Genomic DNA, 22,177 nt, shown 5'->3' on the forward strand with positions numbered 1-22,177 from the left:
CCCCAGCCGCAGGAGGACGTCTGCAGGGAGCTCAACGAAATCTCCAGGCGCTCGGTTCGCAGCCCGCGTCTGCCCGCTCGCACTGCGGGGCACAAAGGCCTGCCCTTGGGTGGACACGTGCGGGGCTGGCGGCGGACGGGTGGGCCAGCCAGAGGCCGCTTGGGCCGAGAACTATCTCCGGAGCAGTGCGTTAATTTGTTGAAGCCCAGAGAGTCACTGGAATGAGACAGGGCTTGTTGGAGCGCTTTTCTGGCACTCGGTACTGGTACCGAGGGTTTGTGAAAAACGCGGGTTTTCTGAATTGTCAGTGTGTGCGGGCGCGTGTTTGTCTGTTTGTTTGTTTTGAGAAAATCCTTAGAGCAAACCGGGGGGGATCTGGTTGAGAGAATAAAACGGCTGAAAACCTTAATGAGTGTCAGCAGATTCACGCCTGCTATAATCCAGAGACCAAAACCGAACCAAACCAAAACACCAAGTTTTCGTTTAAAAAAAAATTACTGTTCCCCCCAATCCCAACACATACACCATGTAATTTGTGGGAAACGGCAGCTTCCACAGCTGTTGTGATTTTTTTTTCAATTTTAAAAATAAAAGATAAATTCATTACTAACTGGAAGAATTAATTATGTTAATGATGTCAAGCAAGGACGTCTGGTGACAAGGTTGTGTTTAAAGATGTGGCAATAAAATGTATCTGATATATAGCTGTAGCTAATATATACATTATTGGTAAAGAGAATCTGCATGATTACCATTCAAGACCAGAAAATTACTTGGCTTTTGATGTAAAATTGATTTAAGAATAGCAGTAACATATCTTTATGAAGTTCTCTAATTAGCCGGCTGTGGTGACACAAACCTGTAAACCCAGCTCTCAGGAGCAGGCAGGAGGACACAGGAAGATCAGGAGTTTAGGGCCAACCTCACCTACGTAGAAAATGAAAAATCTGCCCAGGCTACAGAAGAACCTACCTCAAGAAGAAAAATCCCTCCAATGGCCCCCAGAAAGAAAGAATTTAGAAAAGTTACAAGTGATTCTGTGTGTTCACACTCTGACTCCCTTCCTTCATAAATTTCAGCATTTCATATGAAAATGAAAAGTCTCAAGATCAACAATAATAAAAATCACCACCAACTTAAATAATACTGCATAATAATGAATTTCTTATTTGACAACAGGAAGTTACTTCAGTATTCTTAGAGAAACAATATATTTAGATAAATGTTTGGAGGGGTCTGAAAACCAGAGTTCCCTGCCTGTTTTTAATAGATAGTTCTTGAGGAAGCAATTATGCCTTTTAATCATTGTGCTGATATTTACTGGTATCTGAAAAGAAACATTTGTGTGTGTGTGTGTGTGTGTGTGTGTGTGTGTGTGTGTGTGTGTAGGAGAAACACACTCCATTTTGATCCAGTGTTTTCTTTAATTGTGTTTTTTAAAAAAGAGTTGGATTTTACTTAAAACACATAGGGCAGTGCTTGGAAGCTCAGAAGAGAACCCTGGCCAGCAGTCCTCCGGTCATCTGGGAGAGATGGCAGTCATACAGGACAGCCCGACTTCAGGCTGCTTTAAACACATCTACTTTTGTTTCCTGAAGAGAAAAAAAAAAGTGAATGTCGCTCTGGAAACTGAGTTGAGGGCTGCTGTAATATACTAAACTGCACACCTGAGTTTCTTGTCTATTGCTTGAGCAGTGGAAGGTCCTGAACATTGTTAGAAGTGTTTCAATGAGCCTTGCAGTTCAGATAGATTTAGGCTCCCTTTAATCAATGATGAAGCATCAGTACAGAACTATTGAAAATCTATTGTTTCTAAAAAATTGTACCTCTTTTTGGTGACCAATATCAAAGAGACAAGATTGCATTACACATTCCCAGGTCACAAATGCCTTTTTTAAAAGGTTAATCTTTATTGAGCTGCTTATGAAAACTATTTGGAATTTTTAGAAATTCTTTTAAAGTAGATTATAAAATTATGATTTAAGGAACTTGAGTCCAAATTTTTGGAGGGATTGAAGTGGAGTATAAATAAATCATAACTAATTTTGATACTTAGGGGTAAAAACCAAAATGTAAGAGTAAACGGTCTCTGATTCCACAGCGTGGTGTCTAAAGAGCTTATAAAATATTTTTAGTGTACAAATATTCTTATGTATGTTTGAAGCTCTGAATGCTTCTAAGATATACCATCATCTGTCACAGCTATTTCAAATAGGGATCGTATTTTCTTTTTAAAATTTATTTTAAATTTTTCCTGTGAAATATACATTTGAAAGAAATTATAAAACAGATTTTTACACTTTAAAAAATAATGAAATATACATGGTGTTACAAGTTTTTAACAAATGCTTTGAAAAGTAGTAGACTTACAGTTGGTTACAATGTCAGTATTTAAACTTGATGTTAAATAAGATACATCTATGTTTTAGGTATTTGGTTAAATACTTTAGTAACTGTATATCTTTTAAGGGAGAGAAATGCTTGAAAGAGAAGAAATTCTCCAGGCCTTTGTAAACTCAGCACTTCTTGGTGGGCTTTGTCTGGTTGTGTCCTTGATGAAGGGCAGCAAGAGAAGATACTGTTTCCCGTGTTTGTATTTGATGCTGTTCAGGGATAGCTTTGGATCTTGATTTCAGTGCTGGTGACCCCACATTTCTAGTTGAACCCTCTCTTTTGATTCTGTACCCATTCTCCTACATCCTCTGAAGAGACCTTAGGACTTTAGAAGTTAGGGTGTTGATGAACTTAGAGTCTTCTCTCCTTCCTTGTGACTGCACCAAGGACTTGGATTTAAAACAGTTGGGGAAGAGAGGGAGAGGGTCAACTGGCTCAGTGCAAGTAAAAGCCTGATCCCAGCACTTGAGAGACTGAACCTGAGGATTGCTGTGAGTTTGAAGCCAGCCTGGGCGACATAGGAAGACCCTGAATCTAAGCTGGGGGTGGGATTAAGGACAAATGAACAATATCTTCATTTAAGTCTTAGGTTGTTAAGGCTGAGGGAGCTTACATATGTTTCATTTTATTGTTGTACATTTAAAGGTTTTTTGTTTTGATACTTTAAATAAAAGTCTGGGAATGTAGCTCAGTGGTAAAAATCTGTAAAGCCCTGAGTTCATCCTTGGCACTGGGGGTAGGGGCGGGTTTAAAAAGCTATTTATTTGTTTGCAGGAAATAGTATTTGCAGTGAGCTATGGCACTTCCCCTGATTTGGTCTACACACTGTTACTCACATATATTGTTTTGTTTAATCTACTTAAAACTTGAGAAGTGATAGGTGAGACTCGGGTGACTTAGCTACTTACTCGAGGTTATATAGTGGTATGTAGCAAGCAGGGCTTGGTACTCAATCAGAGCTCATGGTCTTTGCTCTGGGAGATGCCATTTTATTTTGTAATATTTCAGCAAACATTCATTCAAAGAAGGCAATCATATAATTGAGAATCAGATCGATTTGAACTCCTTTTATTTGTTTATTGTGCTGTTTTTATCAGTTAGATACCTGAGAAGAGGGAGCCGCATCTGAGGAATTGCCTCCTTTGGAAATAGCCTGTGAGGTCTGAGGGGCATTTTCTTATTGCTAATTGAGTAGAAGTCAGGCCACTGTGGATGGTCCCATTCCTGGGCAGGTGGTCCTGGGCTGTGGAAAAGGTGAGCAAACCAGCATGTGTGGGCCAGGAAGTAGCCTTCCTCCAGGCTTTCTGCTGAGGTTCCTGCCCTGATGGTGGCCCATGACCTGTAGACCAAGTGGGCCCTTTCCTTCCCAAGCTCCCTTTGGTCAATATTAGAAAGTTCGTTTATTATTTTCTGTGCTGGAGGTCAAACCTGCCGCCTTAATCATTCTGGATAAGTGTCTTCTACTGAGCAAATAACTTCAGCCTGAAGCTGTAAAGTTTGAATTTGGGCAATTGAAATTATTGTGTGGGAAGTTCTTAACCTTTTTTTATTTCTGGGTGTCACTTACTTCTTATTTTAATGGTTTTCAGAGAGCTAGTAATAGCGTATTAAGTGAGGAGACTAGCGTGACATTAGACGTCTTCCCATTTCCCCTTTAATTCCTTACTAATTTTAACGTCTAAGTGATTTAAAAATTCCTTACTGGTTGGTTCATGTTTATGAATAGTGTTTTCTGTTCTCTGAGACCTTTTCGCTCTTTACGACAGTGCTTTGCTGCAGTTATGGGACTCCTGATCCAGGATAGGAGACAGAACAGCTTAATGCACTATGTGCAAGGCTTAATGTGATTGCTAGGAAACATTCAGGGTTTTGTTCTCACTGACCAACTTGGCAAGTTCTTCTTAGTTTTGATGCTTGTGGCTTGTATTGTTGTTTTTGTTTGTTTTTATCTTCACCATGACAAATTCTTGCCTTTTTAGATGAATTTCATTTTGCAAAACTAAGTCTGAAATATGTTTCAGATGATTTAGCCAGTTGGTAAGAGAGAGCAATTGCATGCACAGCAGAGGCCTTGGTTTCTCCTTGTCCCCTGTTTAAAATGCTCAGGATTCTATTCCTGCTACTGACTTCCTCAATCTTTCTTTTGTGTGTAAGACAAAAAAAATTGTCCTTATGTTCTGCTTAGAGACTGGAGCAGCCAAGGGTCTCATCTTAGCTCGCCTCTCCTCAGCTGAGTCACGGCTTGTCCTCAGACAGCACCTGCTCATCTCTGAATACCTTTCATTTGAACTTTAAGAATTAGACACTAAGTGTTTTTGGTGTGTTGGATGCGCTTGCCTAGCTTCTTAGTATTTTCTAGTCTTCTTTAAGATTAGACTTTTTGATCACTGTCACGTCTCTTGCAAATTTTAAGAGCTTTTCAAAATTCGGGCCATGAAATGTTAGTATACATTTATTTAAAAGCTCATAAAGTTGATGTGCACATTAAATCACTAGTGATCAGGGCCACCCAGGCCAAGGAATAGCATAGTATGACTGAAGGATTCCCCTGCATATCCCTTGGTGGTCCTCTCTGCCTCCTCAGAGGGTACTATTACCTTATGTTCCTGGCCATGGCTTTCTTGAGTTTCTTCTCTAATTTAACTATTTGCTCATGCATTCCTAAGCAATATAGGTTCATTTCCCATGTTCAGAATTATGTGTGAATAGAATTACATTGTTTTATTTTGTTAACTCCTTTGCACACTATTTATAACTGTGTATCAATAGGCACACTGCTGCTTGTTGAATAGCGATCCTCTGTATGAACATGTCACAGTTTATCTATTATTCTGTTGAGAAGCATTTGGGTTGTTTCCTCTTTGGGACAATTGTGATGGTGTCACTTTAAACACCCTTCTGTGTATATAATGGTGCATATAAAGATGCACATGTGTAAGTTATATTTTAGGGAGTGAGATTTTTGAACCTTAAGGAATTGTATGTTTTCACTTTAGCTAAATACTGGCATAACCATCCAAATTTGCTGAGTCAATTTACATTTCCAAATAGTAAATGAGAATTCTAGTTTCTCTCTATTTTTTTTTGCCTGAATTTCAGTATTATTGGGCATTTCAAACTTTGACACATTGGGTGTATAGTACTGTTTCATTATGGACTTATTATATTTTCTTGATTATTTAAAAGATTGAGCTCCTTTTATTACTTTTCTCATCTATTTGATTTTCTTTTGGCATGGTACTTTGTTTGTTTTTGGTTTTGTTTTGTTTTTCAAGACAAGGTTTCTCTGTGTAATAGTCCTGGCTGTCCTGGAACTAACTTTGTAGACCAGGAAATTTGCGTCTGTCTCCTGAGTGGTTTTGTTTTTTTTTTTTTTTTCCTCATTAGATCCTCTGCTCATCTCTGATTTGTGAGAATTCCTTATATATGCTTTATCATTTGTGTGTTTTGGACATACACTTTCTATTCTGTGACTTGTTTACAACTCTGTGGATTATATTTTCTTTTACATGAGCCCAGGTGCTCCCAGAAGTCAGAGGAGGGCATCAGGGGACGAGAGTTACAGGTGGTACGAGTTCTGGAAACTGAACTCCATCCTCTACAAGAGCACCAAGTGCTTTTCATTGCTAAGCTATCTCTCTAGCTCCTCCTTTGATTTATTTAGTGTGTGCAAGCATGTGTGTGTGTGTGTGTGTGTGTGTGTGTGTGTGTGTGTGTGTGTGTGTAATAAAGCTTTTTTTGGGGGGGGTAACTTTTTGTGTTTTATGAAACTCCTTTATATCTTCTGGTGAAAGATTGCTTACAAGTTTTACCTTAAATATTTACCATTTGGTCCCCTGCTACAGGGGCCTTGAACATGCCAGGCGGGAACTCTCCTGTTGACCTGCCTCTGTGTCCTTTCCTGGCTTCTTGTGTGTACTGTGAAAGTCCTCGCTCTCCTCCTCTCTTCCCATGAACACAGATACCATCTTTAGGTGCTAAATCTTCCTCTTTAATTTGAGGTTGTCTGTAAGTTCTCAGCTGAGCCCCTCTACTTAGTTGTCTTCTGGATCTCGCCACTCAAATGCCTTGAAAGTGTTTGCTACTCAGGAGTAACTGCTGTCATTGTTCTGGGGGGAGGGCACGTGCATCCACCAGAGGACAGCTTTCAGGAACTGTTCCTCTCCTTCCGGTGGTGAGTGAACTCAGGTTATTAGGCATGTGGAGACAACCCTTTCACCTCACAGCACTGAAGTCGTTTTCAGCCTGCTCTTTGCTACATACATTAAGTCATCCTGTGAGCCCACTGCCTGGTGGGATCTCTGACGCTCCTCCAGTTAAACAGTCATTGTGTCCAGGTGATTTCCTTTCTGAAGTGCATCTCGAAGCCATTCACCCCCTTCTCCCTGGTCACACAGCCACCACCCAGAGCCCTGCTTGCTCTGGCACCTTAGCCTTCCAACTGCTTTGCCTCCCTCCTCCTCTCCTGGCCCACGGCAGTCTTTCACACTACCACAGAATTTCCTGAGACAGCAATTGTATCTCTTTCCTGCTTTTACAGCCTTCTATTGCCTCCATTCTAACAAAAACTAGCTCTTTCACATGATTCCTGGACCACGGCAGGAATCGCTCTGTTCCCCACACATGCACCTTCTTGTTTCCCAGAGAGGCTGGTAATGCATGGTGGCATGGTGCGGTCTCCTGCCTTGGTGTAGTCTCCTGCCTTGGTGTCTCTGCTAGGAAGAGCCTTCCTGCTCTCTCTATCCTGGGGAAACCCTTTTCCTTCTGCCCTGTTCCCAGACAGAATTAACCCTTTCCTCTCTGAGCTGCGGCTTTCATTCCTGTATGGCAGGGCATCTGTTTATGTAGTTATCTCCCACGCTAGCGAAGAAGGCTTGAAAGAGACAGATGTTTTCAGTATTGTTAGTTCCGCTCCTAGGAAGTCCTGATATATAATAACAGTACCCCAGAATACTTATGTTTAATAACTGTGCTGTCTTTAGTGGGGCAGGAAGGTTATATTTGCATTAATTAAAAACTTGTAATAAAAATGTGGCTGGCCGAGCACAATACAGCACAAATAAAACTGACTGCACTTAAACAGACTTAGCTAACAAGATTAAATTTGTTTACAGAAATTCTCAGTACAGTATTGCTGAAGACATTCTTCTTCGGGGAATGCAACAAGCATACTCTACCCTGCTGCACTTTTTGTATTATTCATCTGACAGAACATGCTAACTTACAGTGTGGAGACCTTTGTTAATCAGAACAGTGGTGGGCCACCCGTTTTTGCGTGTATTGGTTTTTGTAGACTCCCATAACAGATAACACAGTGTGATTAAGAGCAGACCTTTTCCTGGAGCTCACAGCACCCAGACGCCACCACTGGGTTCTGCTAACAGTCCGGAGGAAGCTAGGTTACTGTTTGGAACATGTTGATGTTTCTCTTTATAGTGTTCCCATTACTGATTTATTGTATATATAGGGGCATTCCAAATACAAGTGTTCTTGGAGAAAATGCTCTTCAGTACGATACACACTGACAGGTTGGTTTTTTTTTTCAGATTTTTAGGTCTACCTGGAACTTATGATGCTCCTGCCTCAGCCTCCCTCACCATGAGATTAAAGATACAAGCTCACAGGAGCTGCTCAAGGTGTTTCTATTGGCAAGTCGGACTGAACTACACCCAAAAGAAGCTTGAAAAATATGCCCTGTGCCTGAAGATGAATTACCATCTGAGGAGTCCGGGGATTTTAAATAAACCGGCCTAAAAGCAACTTCTAGAAAAGCACAGTTAATGAATGTGTGCTTATCCTAACTCTTTTGCAAATAAACTGACATGAAGTTCAAGAGTGAAAAGGAAACCTGAGAACAAAGAGCACGGTTTGGATGCTGTAATACTGATGGATGGTGGTAACTTAGACAAGCCGAGCACCAGCCTGTATGGCCTTCAACCTGCCACACCTGGCTAGCTGTGACAGGGACTGTCTAGGTACTGCTGGTTCTCAGTGGGCAATCAGCACACTCTCAGCAGGAAATGAGAGCTCTGTCTTACCTTGAGGTTGTACAGCCATGTGTTCCGACTTTGGGCTTTCGAGCCTGGAAATAATTATTGTAGATCAAGTATGCTGTCCTAAGGGATGTCTGGGATGGTTTCCGCTTTTGCACCTTACAGTGCCTATTTAGAAAGCAGAAATTCTAAATGGAGATGTCCTCCATACCCTGAAGGCTTTTAAACTGCACCCAATGTACCCAATGTCTCTGGCAAACTCTAACCCTAACAGCTACATGAACTGTTTCAACAGCAGACTCCTTGCTAAAATTTGACATTTTCTACCATTAACTCTTTTTTGACAGGGTCTCTCTATGAAGTCCTGGTTGGCTTGGAACTTGCTATGTAGACTAGGCTGGCCTTGAACTCACAAGCGATCTTACCTTCCTCTGCCTCCAGAATGTTGGGAATAAAGGCGTGCACTACCTCGTCAGACTATAAAGTTTGTAGTTTTCTTCTTTCTACATGCCCCGAATCTGTAGACCTCTCTTCTCTACATAATGTCTGATGAGGAAGAGAAAGATTAAACACACAGCTAAGCTACTGAATGCACCAGAGTCACGGTCACCAGCTTGGCCTGGGGGTCACAAGCTTTCTAGCAATCTCTGTCTTTTTCTCATTTTTAAGGTGAGGAAATGACTTTTTTCAACTTATACTTCCAGGGCATAACCCATCATCGAGGGAAACCAGAGCAAGGAATTACTAAGGAAGGCTGCTTACTGGCTTGCCCTGACTTCTGCTCTTCTCTCTCTCTCTCTCTCTCTCTCTCTCTCTCTCTCTCTCTCTCTCTCTCTCTGTGTGTGTGTGTGTGTGTGTGTGTGTGTGTGTGTGTGTGTGTGTGTGTGTGTGTGTAGCCCTGGCTGTCCTGTCCTGGATCTCACTCTGTAGACCAGACTGGCCTGGAACTCACAAAGATCCGCCTGCCTCTGTCTCCTGAGTGCTGGGATTAAAGGCGTGCACCACCACTGCCTGGATTCAACTGGCCTTCTTACAGGTTCAGACCCATTTGCCTAGAGAAGGTGCTTCCCACAGTGGGCTAGGTCCTCACATAGCAATCATTAACCAAGACAGTCTCCTCCAGACACTGCTGCAGATCAATCTTATCTGGGAATTACTCCATAAAGGTTCCCTCTTCCCTTTTCTCGTCTTTAAAATCTTCGTTGTGATTCTTCTTGAACCCTCAGGACTGACCTGCCCCTCGGTCTTCATTATCTCCTTTATTTCCTGCTTCTTTGTGGCAGTAATTCCTACACTCCTGGCACTGCTCTTTCCAAGTCACTAATGACGTGTCTATCATCCCAGGGATGATTTTCAGTCTTAATCATCTTTAATCTCTTTATAACACTTGATTCAGGTAGGCATTTTATCGTCTATGAAATACCTTTCGTGTGTGTGTGATGGGAATGAACCCAGGTCGTTGAAAATTCCAGGGAAACTTTCCTCATGTGACACTACTCTCTGTTTACCCATTAAGTTTTGGGGTTGAGACTCCTGTGGAGGATTTCTTTTTCTGATTGTATGGGCCCTTATTGGGTAATTCATTTCTGCCCATGCTTTCAGGCACTCTGAGTTTGTATCCTCCCTGATGTCCAGATCCAATTGTGATCTGCTTGCTATCAACACCACAGTCAGAAAGTTTTCACACCCTTCTCTGTGCTTCGTTTTCTCTCTCTTAACAACTGCATCCTTAATCCCAAGAAGGAAGCCAGAGTCCTCTGCAGACCTCATTTCTCCTTGCTGGTTACCAAGTTCAGTCCACTCAGTAGCTCTTAACACTGTCTGCCCTTTGCATCTCAGGTACAATATACAATGTCACCACAGTCTCTGACCTCATCCGGTCCTGTAACCCAACACCCCTTCTCAAGTCTCCTCCGGTGTGCAAATCCAGTGATAGCTAGTTTGCAAAAATGGCCTCCAATGAATGGCCTCTTCCAGGAGTCATACTAAACCGCATGAATTTACCTATTTTAGATCAACATTGAATGGGATCATAAGATGCTTACCTTTTTTATGACATTATTTTGCATAGCCATTTTGTTGAAGGTGGTCCATATAGCACTCATTAGCAGTTCCTTCTCTCTTCAAGGCTCATTGTTCATGGCCTGTACCCACAACATATTGTCAATCATTCATCTACCACTGAACACTTGAATTGTTTTCTCTTTGGGGCTCCTATGCACATGGTGTTATGACATGAGTATTGAAACGTCTAGGCTTGAGTTATTGGGGGTCTGACGGAAATGGAATGTTCTATCATGTGCAAGTCTGTTTTTTTTTTTTTTTTTTAAGTAGCCACCATATCATTTCTCATAGGGGCTGTGGTTTTCATTACCTCCTGCAGAGCACAAATGTCACCCTTCTCTATATCTTTTTGTTTGTTTTTCAAGACAGGGTTTCTCTGTGTAGCTTTGCACCTTTCCTGGATCTCGTTCTGTAGACCAGGCTGGCCTTGAACTCACAGAGATCCACCTGCCTCTGCCTCCTGAGTGCTGAGATTAAAGGCGTGTGCCACCACCGCCCAGCCTTTTTCTATATCTTAACAAGATATTTTCTAGTGTTGTCCTTTTTAAAAATAGTGACCCTGATGTATAGAAGTGGGTTCTGGGGGCTAGAGGGATGGCTCAGTGGTTAAGAGCACCGACTGCTCTTCTAGAGGTTCTGAGGTTCTGAGTTCAATTCCCGGCAACCACATGGTGGCTCACAACCATCTGTAATGAGATCTGGTGCCCTCTTCTGGCCTGCGGGGACACGTGCAGGCAGAATACTGTATACATAATAAATAAATAAATCTTTTAAAAAAAAAGTGGGTTTCAGCTTCCTAATGATTAGTTATATTGAACATCTTATGCCTGTTGGCCCTTTGTGTTTCTTCTTTATTGAAATTGGTGTTTAGGTTTGGTGACCTCTTTAAAATCTGTTCTTTCCTTTGCTGTTGAATTTATGAATCCTTTATAATTTTTAGATCTTAGGTCCTTATCAGATATGTGATTTGTACACATTTTTTCCACTCAAGTGATTATCTTTTCATATTGCTGATACTTTTTTTTTGATATACAAGTTTTTAATTTGATGGAGTCCAGTGTGTATGTGTTTGGTTGCCTGTGTTTTTGTATCATATCAAATAAATCATTTCTAAATTTGATATCATAAAGGGTTCTCCTCTCCCCTTAAGTGTTTTGTAGTGTTAGTGTTGATATTTCTGCCTCTGGTGTGTTTTTGGTACATGTGGTTGAAGCAAGGATGTGACTCCATTGTTCTTCACATGTCGATGCAGCTTTCCCACCAGCATTAGCTGTACATTACCCTTTACAACCAAGTGTTTGGTCCCCTTGCTAAAAGTCCACCTGACCAAACTGTTCCCAGGCTCCCTGTGGCCCCAGCCTGTGCCTATCTTTATACCACCACTATCATGGCTTTTTTTTTTTTTGAGCTGAGGATTGAACCCAGGGCCTTGTGTTTGCTAGGCACGCGCTCTACCACTGAGCTAAAACAGCTTTTTAAAATTGTGCTTTTACTTTTAAAAATATTTTGTTTTGTTTTGTTTTGTTTTGTTGGGGGTGCCCTAGGGAGATGACTCCCAAGGATGAGTATGCCCAGAACTCATGTAAAAACACAGATGTGGTAGTAAATGGAGGCAGTGACGGGCAGATCTCTGGAAGATTGCTGGCCAGTTAGTCTAGCCTGCTTGGCCAAGTTCCAGGCCATTAAGAGACCCTGCCTCAAACAAAAGGTAGAAGGCGCCTGATGAATGATACCCAAGGTTATCCTCTGTTCTTTATATGCGCAGGCATGCACGTGAGCACCTGCACACAGGTAAGCACCTATTGGAGAAATTATTAAGGCTACTCCACGTAGTTAACAGGGAGGTTTATTTTCTGGGGTAACTTACAAATGAAGGAGTAGGCAGGTTGCAGGGTCTGGGAAAGGGATGGCGCAGTCCAGCGGTGTTCTCTGGAAAACTCTGCTCGGTCTACCTCCAGCGTCCAGGGTCCTGGAACCAAGAGAAGCTTCTCCTCTTGATCCTGGGTCTTCAGCCTCCTCTCTCAGGCCCGCCTTGTAGGCGTGACCATTACTGAAGCCTCAATGGGTGTTGGAACTTCCAGGCCAAGGCTGGAATGGCTACCCATTACAAGCATCCATACATGAATTGCAATCACACACACATTGACCAATGAACATTTATGCACTTTATGGTGTAGAGCATATTTTGTGTGTATGTGTGCGCGTTGTGGAATGGTATCTATCACCCACATACTGACTTTTTGTGCTGGTCTGTCTGGATGCCTTGGATTCCTGTTTTCTATTGAGCTGATGTGAGCATCCTGACGTCACTTCCACTTGTCCTCAAATCAGAACTTTTTATTTCTGGAAATTAAAAGCCAAAATCCGGTGTATGAGGTGATTGCCCTCATCAGTTCTTTTTATATTATCCTACTTTAGTGCTCTCTTGATTTTTAAACAGCCAGTTTCTTTGAAGAGTTTAAACTGATGCATAATTGTGCATATAGGGTTCAGTATGATAATTTCATGCATGTAGACAGTGTGTAAGAATCTCATCCTGATAATTATTTTCTCTCTCTTCAACATTTATAATCTCTTTCTATTGGAAACCTCCAGATTCCTCTTTTAGTTCCTATGGCTCTTCTTTTTTCTATTATCTATCTATCTATCTATCTATCTATCATCTATCTATCTATCTACTAATCTATCATCTATCTATCTATCTATCTATCTATCTGTCTATCTATCTATCATCTATCTATCTATCTATCATCTATCTATCTATCATCTATCTATCATCTATCTATCTATCATCTATCTATCTATCATCTATCTATCTATCATCTATCATCTATCTATCTATCTATCTATCATCTATCTATCTATCTATCTATCTATCTATCTATCTATCTATCTATCTATGTGCTTTTCTTTGAGACAGGATCTCTCTATGTAGCTTTGACAGGTCAAGAACCTGCTATGTAGACCAGGCTGACTTCAAACATATAGAAATCCACCTGTCTCTGCCTCCCCAGTGCTGGGATTAAAGACATACACCACCATGCCTGGCTCTAGTGGCTTTTTAAAAGATAAACTTTATTGTGTATACTTAAGGTGCATTTGTGACTTTTGTAATAAATTCTCAAACTGGTCTGTGTGAGCACACTCACTTCAGTTTGCTTATTCAGGATCAACAGTTTGCTCTCCTGGGGCTCTTGATTTCCCCCTTCTCTGCCTTCCTCCCTCCCTTCCTTTTTCCTTTGTTTCTTCCTTCTTTTCCTTATTTCTTTCTAGTTTATCTATCTATCTATCTATCTATCTATCTATCTACCTACCTACCTATCTATCTACCTATCTATCTATCTATCTATCTATCTATCTATCTATCTATTATCTTGCTGTGTAGCCCAGGCTGGCTTTGAACTCACCATCTTCTTGCCTCAGCTTGCACCTCTTCTACCTCCTTGGTGGTCTCTTGAAATTTCATGGGAATTTTCTCTCCCTCCCTCCCCTCTCCCCCGCTACTTACTTATTTTCTTTTGAGATAAGATCTCAGTCTGTAACTCTGGCTGGCCTGGAACTTGCTATGTAAGTAGTAGGATTAAACCATTCTCTATACCTGCTTCTAATTCTTCCTTTTTTGAAATAAAATCTTAGTGTTACCTAGGCTGTCTTCAAATCCAAGGTGTGACTGATGTCATGTTCTCCTGAGTGCTGATGTTCAAGTGTGTACCATCATTCTTCAGACTTTCCTATTTTTCTAAAAAATGTTCTTGGGGTGAGGGAAGCTGGAGAGATGGCTCAGTGGCTAAGCGCCCTTCCTGTTCTTCCAGAGCATCCATGTTTGGGTCTAGGCAGTCATTCTGGGAGGCTCACAACTGTCTGTAACTCTAGTTCCAGGGGGTCACATGCCCTCTTTTTACTTCCATTTGAACTCCAACAGACTTAGCATATTCTCTCTCTCTCTCTCTCTCTCTCTCTCTCTCTCTCTCTCTCTCTCTCTCTCTCACACACACACACACACACACACACACACACACACACACACACACACGAAAAGTGCCCTTGAAATGTTGCATTGAGCTTGTATATTGCTTTGAGCAGTGTCCTTATCTTAATGATATTAAATCTGGAAATCCGGGAGTGTAAGATGCCATTCCATTTTATTTGTCTTCTTTCAGCAATGTGTCATAAACATGTACAAATCTGATATTCAACAGCACTTACTGCTCTTTTTTTTTTGAACTGAGGATCGAACCCAGGGCCTTGTGCTTGCCAGGAAAGCACTCTACCACTGAGCTAAATCCCCAACCCTCCAAGCAGTTCTTTTGTCTCTGTCTCCACACAAATGCCACCGGGTACAGGTACACAACATGGTGCCCAGCTCGTGTGTGGATGCCAGGGATCCACACACGGGTCCTAATGCTTGCACTTTGAGCATTCTTCCCTATAGTGCTGGCTCCCCACATAAAATATAGCTTTTTAATGTTGATTCTGCATCCTCTAACTTCTGTTCTTCAGATGGAGCTGTGCAGCCATGGGTTGGCAATGAAGCCTCAATGTGATCTCATGCTAATCTTGTGCTCTGTCTCCAGAGTCCTGACATTGTAGGCATGCACCAATGTGCCCACTCGGTATGTCCTCCAACGTTGCTGAATGTTTATTCATCCTAGAAGATTTTACATGGGTTCTTCCACACGGAAGACCACACTTCCTGGGACTAGAGATGATTTTACTTCTTTCATTCCTACCTGAACCCCATTCATTCTCTAATTGCTGCTTCTAGAGCTCCAGTGCAAAGCCCACCAGATGATGAGGCAGAAGTGGACATGGATGACTTAACGAGCAAGGAAAACCAGGCATGTTTGGTTTGTACTTTAGTTTTGGTTTGATTATAACGCAAACTAGTCTTTGCATGGAGTGTACGCTTTCATACGAGGATGAGCTTGGCACTGCTTTGGTTTGGATGTGACTCACAGGAGAAGGAATTTAGAAGGAATCAATGGATTGAAAGAAGGGAGTGAGCAGAGAGTGTTGGAGAAGGACATCTTCAGAGGAGACATTTAAACAGAGGTGTGCTCAGGGGCCGCTGGGACCACCCCACCACTAGGAGGCAGTCCCTAGCTGTCTCAGGGCTAGACTGAATGTCTAAGCAGGATTCTTCACGTTGTTAACAACTATAACAAACATGATGGGAACTTTTACAATTCAGTAATCAACATGGAGGGAAACCAAATAGGTTAAGTTTGTAAGTTTTCCGTGGTGCTTGGCTTCTTGGGTATGTGTCCACATGATTTACCATTCCTGTGTAAGGAATGGAAGAGAAAGCTACTCATGGGCCTTGAGGAGCAAAATGGGGCATGGTCACCCCACTCCTAAGACCCCTTCACATTCATAGATGGCAAATTACTTTGCATTTAAAATTGAGACTATTTAGTCACAATGGAATCTTGGTTAATTTCTGCAAAGCGTTAAATGCTAAAATAATCTCAGATGCATTCTTAAAGTTGAGAAACTTAATATAAACAAAGAGTGCATACTTGAACATAGCTGTAGTTTTCAAAATTTATCTTTTATTCCTCTCTTATTACACAGAATTAAATTTGTGCATTAAGCTAGACTGGCCTTTAGGCAGTTTGTTAGAATGAGTCAGGGTAATTCTTAAAGAGATGCAACGTTCCACGATGATGGATGAGCCGATAGCTCATTCTGCTTCCTGCTCTTCTGAATCTAACAGCAGCAGGGATCACTGAGTTTCTGTAGTCAGCATGTCCTGTTAGAACTGCCCCTGCACAGAAAGCTGTGTGTGGTTCTTCTGTTACAGGTCTGTCTGCTCTGATGCTAACCAAAACGTTTAGGAAATTCTGTCATAACATGTTAGTGAACTCTCATGACTGGTCCATACCCTTCTTAAACTTTAAGTAATTGGTTTATATTTTTAGCATCTGCCACTCAACTAGCCAGCAAAACCTTTTCATAGTTTTACCATCTGAAGGTGAAGTAACATTCATATTCTTTGGCTGCTTTGTGGGCACTTGACCTTCTAACCTGTGGGTGTTGCCTGAGGCCTGGACTCCCACCTCTTATTTCCTCTACATTCATTTTCCCCATGACCTCACTCCTTTTGGTGGTGAGAGAGTCAGACTTTCAAAGCTATCTATTGAGATTGATCACCTTGATTAATCAAATCTGAAACTTAATTTCTATGTCAAACTAACTTCCCTAATATAAATGAAGTCATTTATGTCTGTCTGTCTTCTCTGTAAGTCAGAAGTCACAGTGTGACTACCAGTCTTTCTCCTTATTACTTTCTCTGGGAGACTCTGGGCTTTATTTTTTCCATTACTTTAAGTCCAGGCTCTTGTGCCCTTCATGAATTGTCGTCATTCACCACGCCCTGTCTTCTGGTCTCCTCCAGTATCTAACCCACCCTTTCTTAGCTAGTCATCTTTGTCATGGTGAACACAGCTTGCTGATGCTATTCAGTTAGTTCCTGGCAAACACCCGCTGAAGGTCAGCAATCCTGAGCCTTGCCTCACCGCCCAAGGGTCCTAGGGTTGTTGCCTAATTGCGAAGGTGTTTCCCTCCAAACAGTAGAAGATAACCATTTGCATACTTCTCCAGTTGTTTCCACCATTGCTTTCTTTTCCTGACTACTCTGCAAACCCCTCTGACGACAGACAGATTATACTTCTTTGTGCTTTGGCACAATCAAACGCTAGGAACGTAGTAAAACCTAACTGATGAAGTATTTTGCCTTTTAAATTTTTATTTTTAAACGTATGATCTATGTATGTGTGTGTGCTGGTGTGAGTTTTTATGTGCACCTGTGCATGAAGGTACCCACAGAGGCCAGAGGGCACCTGATCCTCTGGGACTTGAGTTACAGTCAGTTGTGACCCTCCAGTGTGGGTGCTGGGAACCTAATCCAGGTTCTCTGCAAGAGCAATAACTGGTCTTCAGCGCTTGGTCCTCTCTCCAGCCCTAACTTATCTATCTTGTCTTAGTCATGCTGTGTTTTCCAATATTTACTTTAACTCTACTGTTCTTTAAAATGTTAAGATATAATTTTTATTAATGTCTATATGTGTGTGAGTGTAGCTATGTGCACATATGAATAGCTATGAATACAGGTGCCTGAAGAGGCCAGAAGCATCACATCATCTTGGAGCTAGAGTGACCGGTGTTTGTGAGCTGCCTGGCATGCATGCTAGGAACCAAATTTGTATCCTATGTAAGAGCAGCAAACAGCAATCACTGAGCTACCACTCCAGCCAAACTATGCTGGGTTTTTAAAATGTTTTTATTTAATTATGGTTTTGGCCAATCATGTTACACTAAATCAAATTCTTATTTGTAAGGAACAAAAGTTTGTAGGACAGTTATCCTTCATATCATTGAACTGAACACCTCATTTTTCTTTTAATTGAAAATAGATTATTTTGGGGGGGGGAGCCTGGGGGGTGGGAGGAGAGAGGACAGGGTTATCTGTGGCTAATATGTAAAATTAAATTAATTATAAAATAAAAAGAAATTATTTTATTTAAAAAATTTAAAAAGGAAAATAGATTTTTCATATGATACACACACACACACACACACACACACACACACACACACACACACACATTTTTTTTGGGTTTTTCAAGACACAGTTTCACTGTGCAGTTCTATCTGTCCTGGAACTCACTCTGTAGACCAGGCTGGACTCAGATATCCACCTGCCTCTGCCTCCAAGTGCTGGGATTAAAAGTGTCCACCACCAACTCCTGGCTCATATGATATATTCTGATCATGGTTTTCCCTCCTTCGTCTCTCAGATCCTCCCCACCCCCCCCCCCCCCCACCTATCCAACTCTATGTCTTCTTTCTCTGTCTCTTTAGAAAATAAACAAGAAAAACAAAACAGAATAGAATAAAACAAAGAAAAAGAAAAAACAGCAAAGAAACAGCATGAGAAGCACATACACATGAAAAACCCATAAACACACAAAATCAGAAACTATAATATATAAGCAAAAAGCTGGATGTGCAAAGAGGGCACACCTTTAATCTCAGCACTCAGGAGGCAGAGACAGACAGATCTCTATGAATTCAAGGCCAGCCTGGTCTTCATAGCAAATTACAGGACAATCACAGTTACATAGTAGAGACCTTATGTCACAAACACTGAAAAAAATTTATTTATGTAACTTTGTGTATGTATAATTTTTTTCTCACATCTCATGGAGTGGGCCTTAGAGCCAATCAGATGTGGCTGGTTACTCCACAACTTTTGTACCACTGTTGTTGCACTTGTGTATCATATAAGCAGGTCATCATTGTAGATGGAAGGACTTATACCTGGGTTAGTGTTTACTTTTCTCCTCTGGTAGCATGCATAGTACCTTAGAAGGGATCATGGATACTACTAGTCCATAGGGGTGAAGGCTCTAGGTAGGCACCAGCTCAACTTCTCTGTGTTCAATGAGATATGTAGGTATTGTCTTCATCGTTAGGGCCTTACCCTCAGTTTGTGGAAAGCAACCTAAATAACCTTGGCAATAACTGGAGTCGTTTGGGGATTTCCATGTGGCCCCTTCAGCCAACAATTCAATTAGATGTAACACATTCCCAGCCCTGGAGGCTTCATTTTGTGGCAAGAGATGTCTAGTTTAGAACTTTGTGTCACCATTAATTGGTGATTAATTCCATCCATCCATCCACCCATCCATCCACCCATCCATCCACCCATCCATCCACCCATCCATCCATCCATCCATCCATCCACCCATCCATCCATCCATCCATCCATCCATCCATCCATCCATCCATCCAGAAGCTTCTACTGTAGCAGATTTTTATATGACTCCTCAGATGGCCTTTAGTTTTAGCTGTCCCTCCCCATATACCCTTCCTTTCCCCTTTTCCATTCCCCATTTTGTTTAATTTTCCAGTACCAGCCCCCACATCTCTTTATAACTATTTATTAGAGAGATAATCCCTCCTCCTAGTCCCTACTCTGTATCTAACCTCTGTGGTTATATGGATTGTGACATGCCTATTAGAGGCTTAAAATCTAACTAATATCCATATATAAGCAAATATATACCATATTTGTCTTTTTGGAACTGAGTTACATCACTCAGGATGATTTTTTTCTAACTCCATCCATTGACCTGTGAATTTCATTTTTAAAAAGCTGAGTAATATTCTACTGTGTAAATGTACCACATTTTCATTATCCATTCATTTGTGGACAGACAGGCTGTTTCCAATTTCTTACTCTTATGAGTGGAGTAGCAAAAAAAAAATGGATGAACAGGAGTCTCTATAGTAGAGTGTAGACCCCTTTGAGTATATGCCCAAGAGTGGTATAGCTGGATCTTGAGGTAGAACTATTCGCAGCTTTCTGGGAAATGGCCATACTGATTTCCACAGTGACGGTACAAATTAGCACTCCCACCAGCAATGGAGGAGTGTTCCTCATCAGCATGATCTGTCACTTGTTTTATTGATCTTGGCCATTCGACTGGTGTAGGGGGTTTTGATTTGCATTTCACTGTTGAACTTTTAAAAGTATTTCTGAATCATTTGTGCTTCATATTTTGAGAACTCTCTGTTTAGATCTGTATGTCATTTTTAATTGGGTCACTTGTTTCCTTGAAATTTTTAAAGTTCTTTATAATACATTAGATATTAGCCATCTATTGGATGTGTAGTTGGTAAAGATCTTTCCCATTCTGTAGACTGCTGCTTTGTTTAAATGATAATGTGCTTTGCCATTCAGAAGCTTTTCAGTTTCATAAGATCCCACTTACTAATTATTCTTAGTTCATGTGCTATCAGCATCCTGTTTGGAGTGTTGTCTTCTGTGCGTATGAGTTCCTTAGTTTCTTTTCTTCAGGTTCAGTGTATCTGGCTCTATGTTATGGTCTTTGATCATTTAGAGTTGAGTTTTGTACAGGGTGATGAATATGGATCTATTTGCATTTTTCTACATGCCCAAACCCAGTTTAACCAGTACCGTTTATTAAAGATACTGTCTTTTTTCCAGTGTGTATTTCTGGCTTCTTTATCAAACTCATTTTTTAAAAATAAATACTTTGTAGCATTTACTTTATATTCTAAATATATGACTTATTTATACATAATAAATGATACAGTGCCTTTATCATGAGATTGTATTAGTTACTTTTCATCTCTGTCACCAAAAATTCCTGTCAAAACAACCTCAAAGGAGGACTTTTGTTTCTGTGTTTTGAGACAGGGTCTCACTGTGTAGCTCTGACTGTTCTGGAACTCACTATATGAAGACCAGGAGATCTACTGTCCCTGCGCCACCATGCCTGGCTCAAAGAAGGATTTATTATGGTTCAAAGATGACATCAGGATGTGAAGACCAAGGCAAAGCACAGCCATCTATATTGTGATGGCCAGGAAGCAGACACAGGGTGCTGGGTGCTGGGTGGTCTTTCTCCTTTTTATTCTGTTCAAGCCCCAGTTCATGGGATGGTGCTGTTCACAGTTAGGGCTGGTCTCCTGGAAATATCCTCACAGAAAAGCCCAGAGTTGTGTCTCATCTAGAGACACCTAGATGCTTCTAAAGCCGATCAAATGAAAAATAAGTGAAAACAACTATCTTAGCAATTTATTCCTTTAGGAAACCGTCTTAATAAACACATTGGATTTTTTTTTTTGCATGTACATGTGGGTATGTTATACTTATGTGTATGCATGTTTGTATGCGTGAGTACATCTGTGTGTGTATGCATGTGCACATATGTGCACCGGCTTGTGGAGGATGACAGTTGTTCCCTTTCATTGCTGTCCACTCTATGTGCTGAGGCAGGATTACTCACTTGAACCCGGAGCTTGCCTAGTGGGCTAGACTCAATAGCCAGCTTGCTCTGGGCACCCTTTATCTACCTCTTCCAAGTACTAGGATTACAGGTGACTGCCTGTCCACACAGCTTGTACATGAGTGCAGGGAATCTAAACTTCTGTCTCCATGGTTGATGGTAAATATCTACCTGCTGAGCCGTATGCCAGAACTAGAGTCCAATATTTCAAGATGGATGTACTGAGTCATGACCACATGTGAAATTTCTAAACTAACCAGATGTAAACAGATCAGTAAACAAAGGCAGCAGGGACATGAGGCAGTAGCATACTCGAGCTGATTGGAGTGTGTTGTAAAAAGCATGGGGAGTGCTGTTCCTTTCTAAGTAGTACAATTTTCTGGCATGGTGAAAAATTCTTGGCAAAATTCCAAACTGTATTCCTCCGAAATTCAGCACATATCACAGCTCTGCAAGATGATGCTGCACTTAGGTGTAGTGTGGAATTAGAACGTAGGCTTATGAATTGTGAACATGGTTGTCCCCCATGTGTCTTCCACGAGGGATTAAAAGTGATGGACACAGTTGTTGCTGTAATTACCCCACTTCCTGGCTACTTGTTCCCTGCCCAACAACTATCTTGTTGGGCAGGGAACAAATAAATTCTTCTAGCAAATTTCTAAAACAATTTAAAAATAAGTACAAATTATTATTATTATTTTTACTTAGAGGACTGATCAATGCTAAAAATTATTTTGTTGCTGGGTATGGCATCACACATCTTTAGTCACAGCACTTGGGAGACAGAAGCAGGTGGATCTCTGTGAGTTCAAAGCCAGTCTAGTCTATATAGCTAGTTCCAGAGCTACGTAGGGAGACCCTGTCTCAAAAGTTTTTTTTTTCTAATGAAACCAACATTTCCCAGTT

Source organism: Onychomys torridus, chromosome 10 (assembly GCF_903995425.1).
Source record: "Onychomys torridus chromosome 10, mOncTor1.1, whole genome shotgun sequence".
Classification (NCBI taxonomy): Eukaryota; Metazoa; Chordata; class Mammalia; order Rodentia; family Cricetidae; genus Onychomys; species Onychomys torridus.